The 18,373-nt window shown below is 41.0% G+C and overlaps 1 long non-coding RNA gene across 1 annotated transcript in view; it reads right to left on the bottom strand.

The window, feature by feature from the left end:
- Positions 1 to 2,251: 2,251 nt before the first annotated feature.
- Positions 2,252 to 18,373, bottom strand: part of LOC121470650 (uncharacterized) — a 34,293-nt gene continuing 18,171 nt past the window's right edge. The window contains exons 2-3 of the long non-coding RNA XR_012058019.1: positions 12,169 to 12,239; positions 2,252 to 5,194 (exon numbers count right to left, since the gene is read on the bottom strand). This is a non-coding gene — a long non-coding RNA (uncharacterized lncRNA). The remainder of the gene's footprint in view (positions 5,195 to 12,168; positions 12,240 to 18,373) is intronic.

Genomic DNA, 18,373 nt, shown 5'->3' with positions numbered 1-18,373 from the left:
CAAGGAACACAAATTAAGGCTCTGATGTTTGGGAGCGTTTATGTCCGTGCTTAATTTTACAAACCAGAGGGAGTCGTCATAGATCTGAAGTTGAAAATATTCTGTAAGTGTTTGCAGGCTGTTTGTGGGGGACTGTGGAAATAACCATCATTTTGGGATGTGGTGTGTTTGCACTGCGTCAGCTGAGTGCAGCATTTCCAGATCCACCTCTGGAGTGACACTGGAGGGAGGCATTTAAGGACTCTGCGAGGGACATTGGTAATTCCAAGTTTGCTGATGAGATGGTGGATTTGGGTTCAGCAGTTACAAAGTCTACACAGGTTGTATTGTCCTTAAAAACAGAAAAAAATTGTTATTTGGAGAAAATTTAGTGGAGCCAAGTTAGTTACAGTCAGCAACAGCAACATGAGAGGGGAAAACACTGATAACAAAGGTGTGTGCCTGTGAGATCTGCCCAAAGGCAGCTCTTCATTTTCAGTATTTTCCTCTTGATTTTTCCTTGTCTCAGCCCTGTGCTCCATTCAGGAGTGCAGCCTTGGAGTGTGTGCTCCAGGAAGGGAGGGAACAGAGCACCAATGTTTTGTGTGCACAGAAAAGACTCTCCCAGCCTCAGGGAGCAAATAAAAATGAGTTGGTGATTTCAAAGCAGAAGACAGCCAAGGGAGGAGAGATGAGAGAAGGGTGAGCTGGAGACTCACCAGAGCAGAGGAGACAGTGGTGGAGGTGTGTAGGAGTGATGGTGGGTTGGGATGGACAGAGATGAGAGATTTTTGAAGTTAGGTTTGGGAACTTGTGGTTTATTGTAAAGGGTGTGGATGTAGGGGCTCTGTTTGGAGCTGCCAGCTGCAGCTCCCAGCAATCCCAAAAGAGAGAGCTGAGGGTAAGAGGGTAAGAGAGGTAAGAGAGGAGTAAGAGAATAAGAGAGAGACAATTTCATTACAATACAATAATTTTTTTTGTGCCAAATATTCTAATTTTAACTAACTAATCTAGTACAAGATATAAATCTTATAGCATTTACATATAGCCTATAAGAATTATTACATTACTATACTGTGTCACATTTTAAACCCTAAAAACTACTTTTTGGACTCTTTTTGTTAAGTTAGTAGGGTCTGCTTTGACCCTTGGACCTGTTTGTAAGTATAGGGTATTCTTGAATTAAAAGGGGATTACTTTCAGTTGATTATCCTATTGTTTTTTAGTTGTTTAGTAATTAAGGCTTGGTATCTCAAAGTTTGCTTTTATTTCAATTTCACTTATAGTTTTCATATTTTCAAAATCTTTTGCTAAGGAATTATATTTATAAATCTTTCTTGTTTTATCTTCCCCAACATAGGTACAAGGAGGGCACAGCCAAATCCCAGCTCCTCATGCCCCATTTGGTGACCCCTTGGCCACTCCAGTGGTTTTGAGGAGATTTTTGGGGCGATTGCCTGTAGTTCACAGGACTGTGGCCTGCTGTGGCTCAGCTCTTGTCCTTCATATTTCAAACCCAAATGCAGGGGCTTGTTGTGGTTTGACATGGAAAATGAATTTTTTTAGAAGGAAGAGGTTAATTTGGATATTGATATTTGTAGTGATTAATTGAAGGTAGATGTGTCTTTGAGAATATATAGGGGTTAAAAGTAGAATTTTTAGGAGAACTTTTTTGTTTTTCAGTTCTGGTTAGGGTGTAGTGTAGTGTAGTGTTTAGTTTTAGGGGAGGAAGAAAATGGGGGGGACTGTGGTCCCAAAAAATGAAAAAAATGAACTGTTGTTTTTTCCCCTCTTGGCAGAGCATCCTTAAAAAGAAAAATCCTAAAAGCAGTCTGTCCATCCATGCATTGGTGGTGAGAGCACTGTGCATGGAAAGGAGAAGGTCACCATGGCAAACGTTTTCTCTGGGCGGTGCCATGTGTGACATGAAAACACAAAATGTGGCAGCTGTGTTTCTTGAAGGGTCTGGAGCACAGGAAAAACTCCTCTCTCCCTCGATAGGCTGAATATTGATTATCTAAAAGGTAGAAACCTAATTAGGGGTCCAAGTTGTGTCTCATTATAGTTTGTTAAAATTAGTGGGGGAGGAGGAATATTTTAAAAGGTTTTCATTTTAGATTTATGTGTGTGTTTTCTTTTTTTCCTTTATAATAATATAATAGTAGTAGCTTAATAAAGTTTTTTTTCCTTGTTATTAAGCTTAAGCCTGCTTTGCTCTGTTCTCGACCGCATTTCACAATATTCGATTAAAGAATTACATTTTCATAGAGACCAACCATAACAGGGCTTGAGCTGCACAAATCCCAACGACTCCATGAAGCCTGACAGATTTACACCAGGGGGAGGTTTGGTATCTCCAGTTCTCCTTGCTTTCAGAGCATGTTCCTCCAAAGCCTCAACCCTCTCCTCCAAAAACACCCGAGTGGGTTTAGAAATACCCATTCAAAGATTTCGACAGAATTTATCTGAATGCTTAAATCTGAATGCAAATCTGAATGCTCAATCCAAACTCTTGGAAAACCACAGGTGCTGGAAGAGGAATGGGCTCATCAGGAATTCAGCATGGATGCACTCAGATCATACCTCCAATGAATTGGAAACACTCTGCCTGTTCCTCCCCATTTAGGACAGGAGGATGTTATAATTTATGTCTAAATATTGCAGCCCACATTTGTCTGTGACATTGAACTACTGCTCATTGTTTGGAAATAGAAGGGGACTATTTTTCAAACCCTGAGAAGATGAACAGGTAAGGAAAGCTCACTGGGAAGATTTTATCACACAGGCTCTGCTTCCGAGAACAATTAATGAAAATGTATATAATAGTTATAGAAACAATTTACTTAAATCCCCCAGACTTTCAGCCTGATTCTCCCCTCATTTCCATTAATATAGACTGGGACCATCTCCCTCTGCATCCCAAGGTAAATGATCAGCTGATTTCTGTTAACTCAGTGAGGTAAAACTAATGGAGCAAGAATTAGACCCTTTCCATTAACTGCTATATGTTCTTTCACATTTGAAATTAAGATTATACCTGACCGTGAGAGTAATAAAACATTACAGCCATTCTGCTGAGTTATTTCACTGACCTTAGTTGTTCCATTAAAAATGATTGACATCAACATCAGCATGTCCATTTTGGGTCATTTTTACACGTCTTGCCTGTGGATGCCAGAAAATTTGCCAGTACCTCCTTAATACTCCCAGAAAATGGATGAAAACCCCCCAAAAAAACCCCAATATCAGACACAGGATTTTTTTCCTAAGGCATCTCAGAATAAACTTGGCCTTACCCAAAAAAGAAAGAAGAGGAAGCTGGGGGAGGGAGGGGAAGAAACTGTAAATCCAGGTGTCATTTTTGCTTGATTAAGGATTCCTCTAGGATCAAAGAACAGAAAATTTTGGAAAATAAAAAAAAAGCCCTGTAAATTTCAATCTTAGAGGGTTGAGGGAAAAGCTACTGACACTCTCCCCATTTGCTGGGAATAAAGTGAAAGGAAATTTCCCTGGCTCTATTTTTCATAGGCTGCCATTATTATGTTTATATGCTTCTTTTCCTCCACTGTGTATTTTGGAAAACAACCTCAATCTTTCCAATGGCATCTGCAGCAGGAGGCAGAGCTCTCCCTGCACACATTTTGGAGCTGTTGGCCTCGTTTGTAGTCTGGAGGATTTTCTGTAAGCTTGAACTATCCATTGTGTTGAAGTACCTGGTTTCCATTAAAGTTTGATTAGATTTTAATGCCCAACTTTCTCGGGCTTCTTAGGAAATCCCAGCTATCAGGCATAAATAATTTCCCAACTACTTCAAACAGCCCTGACTTGTAATTAAGCAGAGCTATATTCAGGTTAGGGAAGAACTGATGTGAAATGAAGGTGACCCAAACTTCAGAGGAATTTTAGTGAAAGCTGAGCCTTCGATTAGTTCAACTGTTGACAGCCTGTCCTCCTGGCTATGGACTTTAGACAGGATATTAAATATGCACTGCATGGGCACGTACACACAGATCCTGCAGATATGGGATTAAAAGCAGGACTTTGGCTCTGAAAATGAGTTATAACCTCTCAGTGCATCCTCTCTGCATGTTGCACCTGAGCAGACGCCCACAGAATAATAAAAATGCAGTGATGGGAAGCGATGTTTGTGTCTCGGGACGTTGGGAGCAGCAGAGACAGATCCCAGAAGGAAGCACTGGCTGCTCCACCACTGTGTCTCTGAGCAACCTTGATTATTACAGAGCTGCTTTACCTCCCTCAGGTATTTCCACCAGTTTGTAGAAGCATAAAAACCCCAAACTTGAACAAGGAATGTGTGCTCGTGCTTGAGGAAGGCACTAATGCTGACTGGAGGGAATGGGAGCTGATTTCTGCCCTGTGGTTTGGACCTCAAAATAATCTTACTTGGAATATGAGAGATGATGCAGGAGGAGGAGAAGCAAAGCAGAGGCAGTCCAGTGACACGAGGTGCATGTGTAATGCTGCCAGCAAGCCTTGGGAAAGAAAATATTCCATGTGCAAGCAAGAGCAGACGGTGAGTTCTGAGCGGGGAGCCAGAAGCAGACAGGCAGCACATCACTCAGTCTCACTGCTGCAATCCCAACCTCGCCAGATTTCATCCTGGCTCTTTCTGAATTACATCTCTGAGGGATCGAGCACTGGCAGGAACAGGCAAGCAAAGGCTGTCTTAGGTGTGGGGTCTTTTATCTTTAATTATCTTCATTGTGGTTACCTGCCTCAAAACCCTCCTTCAGCTTCTTATCTCCCCTGTTTCTTGTTATTCCAACTGCTTAGGACATTATTACCTTTCCTGTCTTATTTTAGGGATATTCCTGCACGATACTGCAGCATTAAATAATATTTATTAAGTATAAAAGCAACAAAATGTTTTTACAAACTTTGATCCTGCTTCCAGTAAAATAATGCTACAGCTGTCATTAATTTTCAGCCAGCAGGAGCTGGAGAGTTTTCCTTCATCCTCTTTACGAGACAACAGGCTTGGAATTTCAGTGGCTGCACTTCAATGTGCTCTGAAAAGGAAAGAAAACTTAAAAAAAAAAAAATTAAACAAGTAAGACCAATGAAATAAAGGTGGAACTTGAATATTCTCTTAATTCTGTCCCAGTCTGGGGGTATTTTGAAGGCTGATCCTATGAAGGATTTATCTCCGGGACAGGGAAGGCTTGGAATATCAGTGGCTGCACTTCAATGAGCACTGGAAAGGAAAGAAAACTTTTTTTAAAAAAATTTTTAAACGAGTGAGATCAACAAAATAAAGATGGAATTTGAATATTCTGCTAATTCTGTCCCAGTTGGGGGGTATTTTAAAGGCTGATCCTATGAAGGATTTCTCTTCAGGACAAGGAATTCTGTGGTGTGGTTCCCAATATCAGCTGTGCCTCACAGCTGGGTGACAAAAAAACCCAAAAAACCCAAACCCTGGAGAAGGCAGTGTGGAGAGAACATTTCCTTCTCTTGCCACACCAAATATTGCACTGCACCACTGTCTGGTAATAGAAAAAGAGAAGGGAAAAGGTGGATTGTGGGGATATATTTGGGAACAAATCAGCGAGCTGCTCCATCTCTTTGCAAACACATTAACTTTGAGTGACAGAGAGACACCCAGATTCCTCAAGTGTTTGCCTCAGACTGCTCTCAACCTCACTTAAGTGGCACTTGAAAGAAATAATGGGTATTAATTTAGACACTTGGATAGACTTTCCAAAACTACAGCAAAAAATTTGACTGCATATTTGTGCTGGAAGAATTTAAGACATCAGCATTTAGATAAAAATGAGAGCTGATTTTTTAAAATAGCACCTTTTTTTTTTTTTTTTTGGTGCCTGTAATAATTGCAAAAGAATTTTATATTTGGCATAATTGTCCTACATTTGTTTCCTGTTACACACACATCTTCAGGAAAAGAAAAGGAGAAGAAATTGAGGTTTCAAAGAATCCCAAATGCTCGAAACCAATTTGTAAATATTTTCATGAATAAAACTCAGTTCATGGCCAAGAATTCATTTCCTTTTTTCTTTCTTTTCCATGTCACACCTCTTTTCTCTTACACTGCAACTGTTTATGTTCTTCACATGCAAACCAGTCGGACTAAAGAAGGGACATTGAACCAAACCCTAATCAGTAAATCCCTTAATTTAGGATTCCACTTTGACAATGCTGTCTTATTCTGCCCCAAATGTTTTGTCTGAAGTAAAGAAGGTTTCAGCTTTACATTTTGCAAGGCAAAATTGTCTTTTAGAAAGAAATTTATGGCCAAGCACTGCCTGGAACTCTGGCTTACCAGTGATGTACCTGATTTAATATGTCATGTTTTAATAGGCAAGGCATTTACCTGTCTCAATAGGAACTCTGTCTCCCTATAATGTATTTATTTCAGTGTAGTCTGAGGCATCTCTTGCCCAGGATATATGTTTCAATTTCATTTCAGTGCAAAACACATCCTCTGCAAGAATCTTCATACTCCATGATCTTGAGTAATGGAACATTTTAAGTGCTGGAGAGCCCAGCACCGAAATCTTTATTCAGCCAATCTCCCCCAAAGGCAACTATTCCTCTCATCAACACTGATCAATACCCCAATATGCCAGACCAAAAAGCCTTAGCAGGAATGTGGATTCCTTCTGTTCCTATCAATAAAATATGCAATTAATTGAAAATTGAAAACTTTATTAATTTGTGTTTGATTTTTCTTCCTTTCCATCAGCCCTGCTTTCAGACACGTATGGATCTGGCCCAGATTGGATTCAGGGAAGCTCCAGCAAGGTTTATAAAATCAGATTGAACCTCAGATCTAGAAGACAGAAAGGGCTGGAAAATGAAACAGCTCAAGCACACTGGCTGGTGAATTGACTTTCTATATACAAGTAGCTCTGGTGCAAGTGCCTGGTTGGCATGAACATGAAATCAGAAGCTTTTAACACCCAAATGCCCCCAGATAGACAGTGATAGCAGCACCCAGCTGTGCCTTGCTGGGCTCTGAGGGCTTGGAAGGCTCTCAGAGGAGCAGGAGCCATCCAGGCTGATCCCAAATCCATCCCAAAGCCTGGAGGAGCTGGGGAGATGCAAAACTGGAGGAGTCAAGACAAAAATCCCACCTGAATTGCTGTCTAAATGCACAGCATCATTAGCTGCAAAAGAGAAACAGGGAGGGAGACTTTCACTGCCAGAGGATATCTGGGGTCATGAGGCAGGGATGCCTTAGAATATATCAAAATTGAAGCACATCAGGTATTCTTGGGCAGAAATATCAGGCTTTTCCTGAAAAGAAACCTCATTTTCTGCCCCCCAGCCTGCAGAAAGACATGGAACTGGCACAGGAGGAAGAGAGAAGTGTAAAGAGCTGTTTTATGCCAGCGTAAATCCACGGGTGGCTCTACAGGAGGAAAAGCTGTGAAGGGGGAAAAAGTGTGGGAAAAATTTAAGGATTTGAACAATTTACCCTGTGTCACAGCCTCACCTGCTTGGAGAGACTCAGGGTGAGCCAAAGGGCTGTAGGAGTGGCAGGGAGAGCCCTTCCTCACCAAAACCTCCTCCTGAAGCTGCTAAATCTGACACCCCCCAAAGCTGGGGATAAACATTGCTTTGGTTTCTGTTCATTCCATTCAACTCGAGAGCTTTTGAAAAACACAAGTTGCAAATTTCCCTGCTGCATTCTCAGTACAGCCATTGGATTTTTGTGCACTAGAGTTGTTTCCTACTGGAGTTAAAGCCTGAACCAAGTGAAAATAATCTTGTAAAGACAGGCAATAGATACAGATATATGAGATTTATATGCTTTCCACATTAACAGAGCTTCTGTTATAAATCCCTATTAATCAGGCATTCCATCAATATAAAGTTTTCCATTAAATCCAGAGAGGAACTGTAGCAAGTGTAATCATAGAGCTTGTTTAATACAGTGCAATGATGGCAACATTTTCATCTCATCTATCTGGCTGCAGAGCTCTTCCCCTCCTGAGCTCATTGCTGAGTGGCTGAACAGCTCAGTGACAAAGTGGAAAATTCTCCTGAGTATCAACAGTAGAAAAAAAAAAAAAATTAAAATCCTCTTCTCCGATTCTCAGTTCAGTTGTAAAGCAAAGCCAGAATGGTGAATTACAAGTTTCAGAACAGATATTTACAGGGGTTTTTTACTCACATCTCAACAGTTGAAAAAAAAAAACCAACTCAAATACTGTTGTGCAGCTTCTTCCTACTTTTGGTTTTTCAGGTGACACCTGGACACTGCAGGAGCAGAAGGGAAAAGCTGCCCTGCCTTGGGTGAGGCACAAATGGAAAAAAGTGTTTTGTTTTGTATGCTCTGTATATTTGTTATTGTCCAGTGTCAATGCAGGAGAGGCAAGAGGAGGATAAAACAAGGAAAAGACACAAAAGGAAAAGGGATTGAGCAACCCAGATCCTGTAATGAAGTGCTGTGGAACAAAGCCACGATTTTTAAAGGAAACATTGCACAGTCTTGTTGAAATTAAATAGTAGGTATTGAGTTAGATTAGACCTGAGAGAGAAGAAAATGAAACAGAACAGCATTGGGAGGAGGCATTTTTAACTCACCTGGCTGCACTGGTGAGAAGGGAATGAGAAGGAGAAAGGATGCTCAGGTCATTAGCTCCTGTTCCCTTGATGTGAAGTGAGATGTGGACGTGGGGTGGGCAGTGCCCCATCCACCTCAGGGTGTTCCTGAGGCTGGCACATCTGCAAGGGTTCAGGTACTCCTATTATAGGATTTTTTTTTTGCTTGGAAAAAGGTAAAAAACCCTGTTCTTTTTAATTTCTTTATCATCTCAAGCCATTCTTTTGGTATGTCCCCAGTGGAGATTTTTCTTGTTCTGTCTTGTTTACCTCAGGCAAAACATCCAGGGCTTGACTTTCAACTCTGCCCTGGCATCTTCAGCTTCCTGAGACCAAGGGCATTTCTAGAGAAGCTGGATTTATCTTTCTTTCCCCTCAGGAAGAAATGCCAGCAAACACTGAAGAGCAAACCAGCTTTTGTTCCAGTTGGTCTTCAGGGAGATTTATGGGGCATTTCCAGTGTCACTGGTGTTCCAGCATGCCCAGGAAGGCTCTTTAACTCCATTTCCAGCACAATTAGTGCCCTACCCCAGTAGATTGCAGACTGCCAAGTGTGTCACCAGTCAAACATCTCCCAATATTTGGGCTGTGCCATCTCCCCTTGCTGCTTGTCCCTCCCAGCCCTGGGTCACCACCTGGAGTGCTGACAAGAACGCAGGCCAGAAGATTTAACACCAAGTGCAGACTTTAGAGAACCAAAAGTGTGAACTTGGAGGAATATCTGATGCATTTGCCCACAGGTGATGCTATTTTGATGATATTTTCCTGCACAGCCCCAGCCCAGGGAAGATCCCGTTGCTGGATGGAACATAGGCAGGCAGATGAAGTGGGAAGCACAGGGAAAGGGCCAGCACCAATTTATTTTCCTCTGCTGAAGACAATCCCACACATCTGGCTCAGCTCAGTGCTGTGCTCCACCACTCAGCAGCTTCACCCTGCAGAGGGAAAACTCTCTGTGGTAAATTCTGGATTTCTGCACCCTGCTCTGCATGAGCACACAGAGCTCTCACCGCAGAGAGAAACCATTCTCTGTCCTCTCTGTTAATGTTTTAGCATGGCTGAGCTTGGCTCTCTGATCTAACATCATCATTTTTCCCATCAGGAAAAATGCAAAGGGATTTTGAGAGCAAATGGAACAGCAAAGGAAGAGGCAAACATTTTCGAACAAGGGCAGCACAGAGTCTTTACCCTCTCCTTACACTTTTCTCTTCCTCCTGTGCCAGTTCCATGTCTTTCTGCAGGCTGGGGGGCAGACACTGAGGTTTCTTTTCAGGAAAAGCCTTGTATTTCTGCCCAAGAATACCTGATGTGCTTCAATTTTGATATATTCTAAGGCATCCCTGCCTCATGACCCCAGATATCCTCTGGCACTGAAAATCTCCCTCCCTGTTTCTCTTTTGCAGCTAATGATGCTGTGCATTTACACAGCAAATTCAATACATCTCCAACCACCAGTTCTGCAAGCAGTACATTATTATTTCCTGGCCTTTCAAAGGCTTTTTAGACTAGAATATAATGGAATGGCTTTTAACAAGGACTCCCCAAAAGAAGAAAAGTCAGGGTAGAGTAGACTTTGCTATCAACATATTAAGCAACTCAGCTGAAATCCAAGTTCTTCTTACAAGCTCTATTTTCAGGTGTATTCTTAAATCATAAGGCAACCAACAGAAAGTTAAATCACAGTGACAGCAAAATGCAGTTTAATTCAAAGGTAGCAGGTCAAGAAGGGCTATGAAGGAGCCTCACATTAACCTCAAGCTATTCATCCAGATAAAATCCCCCAGCTGCTGCAGCCCTCGAGGATTTTATTTTTCAGATTTCTGCTCGTTAGCTCACAGAAATGAAGAAAGGAGAATTTTTTTCTTTCTTTTTTTTTTTCCTCCAATATAAGAGTTTCAATTGACTCGTCCAACTTGATGGCACTTAGAAAGCGTCCACATTTTGTTGGAACTCAAAATGTCCCTCAGACATTTTTGGAGGTTCCAGGCCCAGCTCAGAAGCATTTGAGACCCTGGCAGGCAGCTGGAAACAGCTGTGATTTTGGGTTTGAGCCATGGAATGATTTACCAACCTTGCAGGAAGAACAAGAAGTCACAAAAGTCCAGATATTATAGTAGAAGTGGCCACAAAGTAGAGGGAAGAATTTTTGAGTGCTGTACAGGGGGGTTTTGGTTTTGTACATGGGGGTCAGAAGTTTAAGATGGAGGGATTTGGGCCTGCCCTGTCCTCCCTCTTTCTCCTTCCTTACCTCCATGTTCTTGGTGATGTTGGCACTCCCAGATTGGTTTAGAGCAGAAAGGCACCATTTAATATAGGTAATAGGCATTGGGGAAAACTGTACCCATGTAACACGTAATGTACCATATAAAAGATAGAAAAGCACCATTTAATATAGGTAATGGGCATTGGGGAAAAACTGTACCCATGTAACACGTAATGTACCATATAAAAGATAGAAAAGCACCATTTAATATAGGTAATAGGCATTGGGGACAAACTGTACCCATGTAACACGTAATGTACCATATAAAAGACAGCACAGCCCTGGGCAGAGGGGGAGAGAAGAAGCAGTCGGGAGTCAGAGAGGATGTCAGGGTGTGTGTGTGCCTCTGCCTGAGCTGTGAGCAAACCACAGCAGCTCCAGGAGAAAATCTTTTAGATAACTTGCAATAAACTGCCTTGAGACCAGACAGCAGAGACTGCTGAGCCTTTCTTTGGCAGCTCGGCTTGGAGGATGGATGTTTCCACCACACAAAGCCCAGAACCGGGCCTGGTTCCGTCCACGCTGCCGTGGCAGAGGCCCAAATTGAGGAGCTGCGGCTGCTGCCCCACCCTGGGGTGCCTCCGGCAGCCTGGAGATGAACAGCAGCTGCCAGCAGCTGTCCCCGAGCTCCCCAGAGAACAATGAAGCAAATAATTTCTTTAATTATTTATCAAGGGCTGCTTCCTCAGTCAATAAATTCATTTGGCTGTCTCCTGGAGGCCTGGCTTTCTACTTTATTGGGCTCTTCCACATGCATTTGAAACATGTTCTATTCCTCATATTAATATCTACAGAAAACTTCCTTTCTTTTCCTACTTTTCTTTTTATAATTTTAAAAAATATTTTTTATTTTTCATATAATTCTATGCTATTATTTTGTTTTATCCTCTTGGTTTTTTGTTGCTTTTCTTCTGTGCCTGATGTTGTATGAGACACAACTTGACTTTTAATTAACCTTTTATCCACCCTCTTCCTTTGCTCCCTTCCTCTGTCTTTACATTGGAAAGAACTTGGCATATGCATTATTTTAATTATCCACTGTGCCACTGAATTCCCTATGTGTTTTCAGGATTTGACTTGGGAGAAACCCGGACTATTCTTGTGAGTGAATCTCCTCCAAATAAGCCCATTTGCAGTTAAATATGAACTATTTTCATCAACAGCTGTGAAATGGCCAATAAACCAAATTTGTATTCAGTGCTTACGCAGAGGGAGAGAAGATTCATGAATTTAAAAAAAACCCCAAAAACCAAGAAAACCAAATAAAAAACCTTCTTTCCTTCCTGAAGTGGTGCCTGTTTTGGGTTAAACTCCCCAACTGCCAGTGGTAAAATTACCTTTTTCCCCTCCTTGAATTTTGTCAGCTGCACCAAAGAAAAGGATCAAAGAAAAACCCTTCAAATGTCTCCTATAAAAAACACAGAAGGGTTAATTATTCCTGGTAATTATTCAGAATATAATTGAGTCAAGAATGGGAGGAAGAGGAGAGTGAAAGGGGAGAGAAATGGGAGGAGCAGAAGGAGTTTTTCACCCATCCACAGTCTGGTGCCAAATAATCAACAATCATCAATTGAATTCTTTATACAATCATATACTTTTATCTGTAAATATATATTTTCAAGTACAGTGATATAATCTGGTATTTAAACATATTTCAGTGGGAAAAAAGCCTGAAAATGTCACACATAATCCCATCTCTCCATGCTACCTTGCAGAGCTTTCCACACATTTCCCCCCAGCAGAGGCTGCCTTTCCAATCAAAGGTGTACAGTGATTATTCAGCAGGGATTATTCCCTGCAAACATCATGCTTGTTTTTTATCACTCCTTCCATATGCAGTTTACAGCCTTTGTTCGCCTCAGAATCATACAGTGAAATATGAAAGCAGCCAAATCCGAGGGAAACAGACACAAGAGAAAAATGAAATTAAGTCAATCTTACAGAGAGAATACAACCTTCCCTTTCATGCCTGCACAAAACCAAAAAAAAAAAATTGAAACATTAACTGCATCCTGAAAAAATAAAGCCTCCTGCTCTCATACAGAGGATGGTTTCAATCACATCAATGTCAGATCTTGTTGAAAGAATTTTGACATTTTTTAGTTGGTGGAATTTTGTCTTTCATACTCAATATCCTGCTAGGAGTGCTACATACCTATGCTAGCTCACCTTAGGGGTCATTAAATACACAAAAAAGGTCTTTTTAATCTATAAACTGGAAAAATATTCAGCTGGAGATTGGATATGGAATATATCCTTCCTAAGCTTCACTCAGTGTGGTTATAGTGAAAGAAATCTTTTATTTTTAGGTCAGGTGTGCCCTCAGTCCGCTACTGAAATAATATCACTTCCTCTCACTTCCATAAATTTTAAAAACAGTTCCCTCATGCTGAAAGTGCAAAATGACAGAAACAAACCACATTCACACCAATTGCCCACAGAAATCACTCCCTTTCCCCCCTAAAAGCAAAACAAAACCAATTCAAAAATCATGACTTTCCCAAGGAAATCCTCAAAAAACACCCAAGCATTTATTTAGCCATTGTCATTCTTCCCATCTGAGCAGAAATTATCAAATTCATGCTGAAGATGACAGAGGTGGAGTGGGGTTTGCTCGGAATTCCTCAAGATGTGGTTTCATTTCTGTCCACATCCCAAATTTACCTGCTGATTGGGAAGGAGCCTGGAGGCTGCTGCCAAGGAAGTCCCACAGATCTCAGACTTTATACAAAAACAAAAGTTTGGTGCAGCAGTGAAGGTTCTTCCTCATTGTTTTAGGTCATTACTTCACAACTCCTTATTTTCCTCCCCCTCCAAAAAAAAAAAAAAAGGTAGTATTGGTAATTTCCAATTTCTTTTGAAATAAGAAATAGGAGGTGTCTCCAGCCACCATCACTCATCTTCCTCAGTGATCTTGGATGAGTCTGGAAGGATCTGTGGATAAATGCCCACAAAAAGCTCTGAATCTTCAAAAAATTCACCTTTTTCTCATTGCCTGCAAACCTCAGAACCTCACAGATTTCTGCAACCATTTACTCAGTTTCCTTGCTGGGATCTTGTGCTTCCTCCTCTATTTGGAAACAAGACATTGATAACAGCTGAAAATACAGAGTACTCATAAGAGCTGCTCCTCTCCTTAGACCCCTGACTGTTTATCTTCTTCAAAATGTCTCTAATTACAGCATAAATCATAAATACTTTGGCATATAAAATGTTGTGCTTGTAGGAAGAAGCAGTGGTAATTTTTTTTATGTTGATTTCTAAAAAATCCTTATTAAACAGCAAATAAATACATTCAATTATTTTGATTATTGGAAAAAAAGTACCATATGATGAATGTCAACCTCTCAAGAACAAAATGGCATATTACTTGCTACCATAATGGACATTTAATTGAACCTTTTTGAAGTATAAAGGATAAAATAGTTTTGAAAACAACATTTGAGCTTTTTTTCTCCCCTAAAATACATTTAACTTGTCATGAGAACAATTGAGGAATCCTCTGGCTGCATTTCAAACTCATATCTTGGACCTTTTCATTCTAGGCTGAAAGTTGACACTGCTGGGAAGCTCTTTGCTGAATTCAAACATTTAAAATCAGGTAGTTGGGTGGGAAATAAGATGTTCAAAATTAAAAACTGGCCTAAAAATTCAAGGTATTTAAAAACTTTAAATTTTTTATTTCGTTTCTTTATAGGATTCATAATCAACAGTTATGTAAGTGAAATGCTCTTACAGTCCCAGAGTGGTTTGGGTTGGGAGGGACCTTAAATCCCACCCAGTGCCACCCCTGCCATGGCAGGGACACCTCCCACTGTCCCAGGCTGCTCCAGCCCCAGTGTCCAACCTGGCCTTGGGCACTGCCAGGGATCCAGGGGCAGCCACAACCAAGAATTTCCTTCTCATCTCTAATCTAATCTACCCTCCTTCATTTTAAAACCAATTTAATGTAAAATATTTCAAGGAGACTCTCTGGGATTTTTGTAGGAATCCATTTTCCCTCCTTAGTTCAGCTCTGCCACTCAGTTTCTGGTCACTTTATCCCTTTTCATTACTTATGAACAGACCCTGTTAACAGACCTGCTTCCCTTAAAAGTCCTTCATTTTTTCTAATTCCTTCTCCATCACATCCCTGAGTGTTCTGCTCAGTGGAAAACAGACACTGGGAGCAGAGGTTAAAAGGTACCTTGTCCCCACACAGCCTCCCCAAAAGCAGGGATCTGCATTTTAACCCCTTCCCTGCTCTCCCCATTAAAGGGTAAGAGCTGTGTGCTTAGGAATTGATCACCCAGGCACAATTTCAGCCCAGAGTTAAGGATTGGGAGCACTTCAAGGAGCTCACAGCTTTTTATGTGTGTTAAGCTGTTCATGTTGAAGCACCGGGAGCCCAGGAGACTTTTCACTGGGTTTGCTTCACACATTCCACCGCGACCTTTTGCCCCAGCTCACACAAAACCTTAACAGGGATATAATTCCTGAGCATCTCATGTGCCACTGTTCTTCCCTGAGCACAACTTATTTTATTTTCCCATCCATTCTGCCTTGCTAAAGATGCTCCAAATGAGCTCCAATGATGCTGATTTGTCAGTGGAGCACAGTGAGGGCGAGCTGGAGACTGACACACAGGAGGAGCAGAGCACAGTTTCACAAGATAGCCTCATAAAATTTAACAGTTGCCTCAACACATTGAAAAATAGAAAAGTCTTAATTTTTTTACTCTCTCCTGCTATATTCTAGTAACAGATTCTTATATTTACTCCCCAGGGACACACCTTTCCATCAGCTGGTCAACTGAGGCCTGAACCTTTTTTAAAAAAAAAATCTTCTCTTTATCATCACCATTTTGAGGCCTTATTCCAGTCCTTGGCTGTCAAGGTGCCCTGCCCTTCACAACAACTCTCAGTGTGTGATTACTCGTAGTAGACTGCCACTAAATTAAGTTTTTCATGAGAACCAGACCAAGATGTATTTTTCCCTAAGATCACTTTTTTATCTATGATTTTCTTTTTCTTTTGAATGGATCTGTGCACAATGGTGGGAGATGTGTCAAGTGATTTGTGGGGGTTTTGTTTGGAAACCACAGTTTGTAAAGCATGTGCTGAAACTTCCATTGCCCAGCTCTGCTTTGGAATTTCTTGTTTTAAATTGATCAAAGAACCATGGAAAGGCTTGGGCTTAAAAATACCTTAAAGATCATCCCTTTCCATGGGCAAGGACACTTTGTGCTAGACCAGATTGCTCCAAACTTCTCAATAATCCATTAGGGAGATTTTTACCCCGTTGGGAAGCAGGAGGCAACTGGAGGCATTTCAGAACAACCTGCCTGAGTTCAAAGCCCCTCTTTGGACACATAGCCCTGAACTCTCCTCAGCTCCTACTTTTCCTTGCAATAAAGTCATGAGAAATCCTATTTGTTACCACGTTCTGCAGAACAACAGGCTGAGCTGGTGACAAAGTGACCTCAGCCAGATTTCCTTGGAAGCAGCCCAAGGTGATCGGTGTCACTCCTTGGCCAGGTGCTTAAGGAGTGACACCTTGAGAGGAGGCAGAACCTCCTCTCCCTCTCTCTCAAACACAAACTCTTCTTCCCATCAAGTGTCCTTCTGCAAAACCTTTGTGCTTCTCAAAGAGGAAAGGCTCCTGGATTACATTTTTTGACAAGATAGATGAGAGGGTTTGCACATGAGACCAAGGGAAGTAATGAGCTGTAATCTTTGAGCTGGAAGATATCTATCTTTTTTAATTACAGGTAGATTATTTCTATATTAGCCCCTACAGCTAAAGGCAGGGCCACAGAGGTTTCTCAAAGCATTGCTGTGTCAAGACGAAGGGATTAGAAGAGTTTGGCAGAAAAAAAGAGATTTTCAAACTCCAGTCTATTTTGAATTTTATAACTCCATGCAATTTATGTTATTCAGCAAGCAGGTATTTTGACACTTATTCACTACAAGTAAAAGGATATTGCCTTCACATCAGGGAGCTGGTTATTAGATAGTCCCTGCCAACACTTCTGCCTCAGTCTGTCTCTGCTGTCCTTGTCAGAGGAAGCTGCACCCTTCCCATAGAATATGGGAATATCATAGAATAATTGAAACCCATTTAACCAAAATATCTCTTTGCATTCATATTTTTACATCTTTTTATCTTCTACCTGAAGGAAGGAAGTGTTGTCTGACTGTGATGGTCCTTTGAGATACATTTTTGTATTACAACTTTTGCTCTTCCAGTGGAGTTTGCCAAGGCTTGGTGACGTCTGGAGCTTTGGGGGAATTTTGCCAAAGGCACCATGGTTCAACCTGCTACAGAGATGGGCATGTTGAGTGTTTCAGGTTCCTGTGAGCAGCTGGGTGACTTCAAAAGGGCATCTCCAACCTCCCAAACAGCTCTTGTAGAAGAGCTGCTTTCCTGAGACCTGCTCCTACAAGCAGAATTCCATAAGGATTTCCTTGAGTGAAATCCTGGTGATACTACATCTCAGATTAGCCATGGAGAATGAACACAGGATCCAAAAAACTGTAGCTTGAATGTTACTGGAGAACATTTGCATCAAAATATTGATTGTTTGGAGTCAAGTTGTGTCAAAGCTGTGTTAAACTTTCCTTCTTTTCTCTTTTCTTTTCTTTCTTTTCTTTTCTTTTCTTTTCTTTTCTTTTCTTTTCTTTTCTTTTCTTTTCTTTTCTTTTCTTTTCTTTTCTTTTCTTTTCTTTTCTTTTCTTTTCTTTTCTTTTCTTTTCTTTTCTTTTCTTCTCTTCTCTTCTCTTCTCTTCTCTTCTCTTCTCTTCTCTTCTCTTCTCTTCTCTTCTCTTCTCTTCTCTTCTCTTCTCTTCTCTTCTCTTCTCTTCTCTTCTCTTCTCTTCTCTTCTCTTCTCTTCTCTTCTCTTCTCTTCTCTTCTCTTCTCTTCTCTTCTCTTCTCTTCTCTTCTCTTCTCTTCTCTTCTCTTCTCTTCTCTTCTCTTCTCTTCTCTTTGGGATTTTGTGTGTGTGTGTGTGTGTAAAACAATTAGAAAACAGGGATTTCCAGGAAGCAGCACTGATAGCAAAATTTCACACAGTCCTGCTCTTTTTGAAGTGTATTCCTCGCTGAGAACACTTCCAGGGTTGAGTCCTGCTGAAGAAGAGGCGCAGGGCTTTGTGCAAGTGATGAAGAATGGCACAGACATTTCCACACCTTGGGAAAAGAGGAAAAGTAAAGACAACAGAGAGAAAAGGGAAATCAGATAAAGAGACAGAGAAGTCAAATTTAAGAGTTAATTCAGGAAGGAAGTGCATGATGAAAGATGTCTTTGTCTTTAAGTATTGAATTGAGCACTCCACAACTGGGAACTGCTGCTAGGTGAGCATTGAGAACTAAAGCTGGAAAGCAGAAATTGGTAACAAAGTAAACTCATTCCAAAGGAAGTCTTTAAGAAGTTTTCCTTCTCTTATTGTACCTCACAGGTTGTATAACTTCAGATTTAATGGATATTCTCAACTGGAGTTCTATCTGTGAGCTGGAGGGAAGGCTATTAGTATGCTAATCAGTTCTGCAGAGTAAATTGGTTA

The sequence above is a fragment of the Taeniopygia guttata genome, chromosome 12 (genome assembly GCF_048771995.1).
Source record: "Taeniopygia guttata chromosome 12, bTaeGut7.mat, whole genome shotgun sequence".
Taxonomy (NCBI): Eukaryota; Metazoa; Chordata; class Aves; order Passeriformes; family Estrildidae; genus Taeniopygia; species Taeniopygia guttata.
This window is presented reverse-complemented; position numbering and strand designations above follow the sequence as displayed.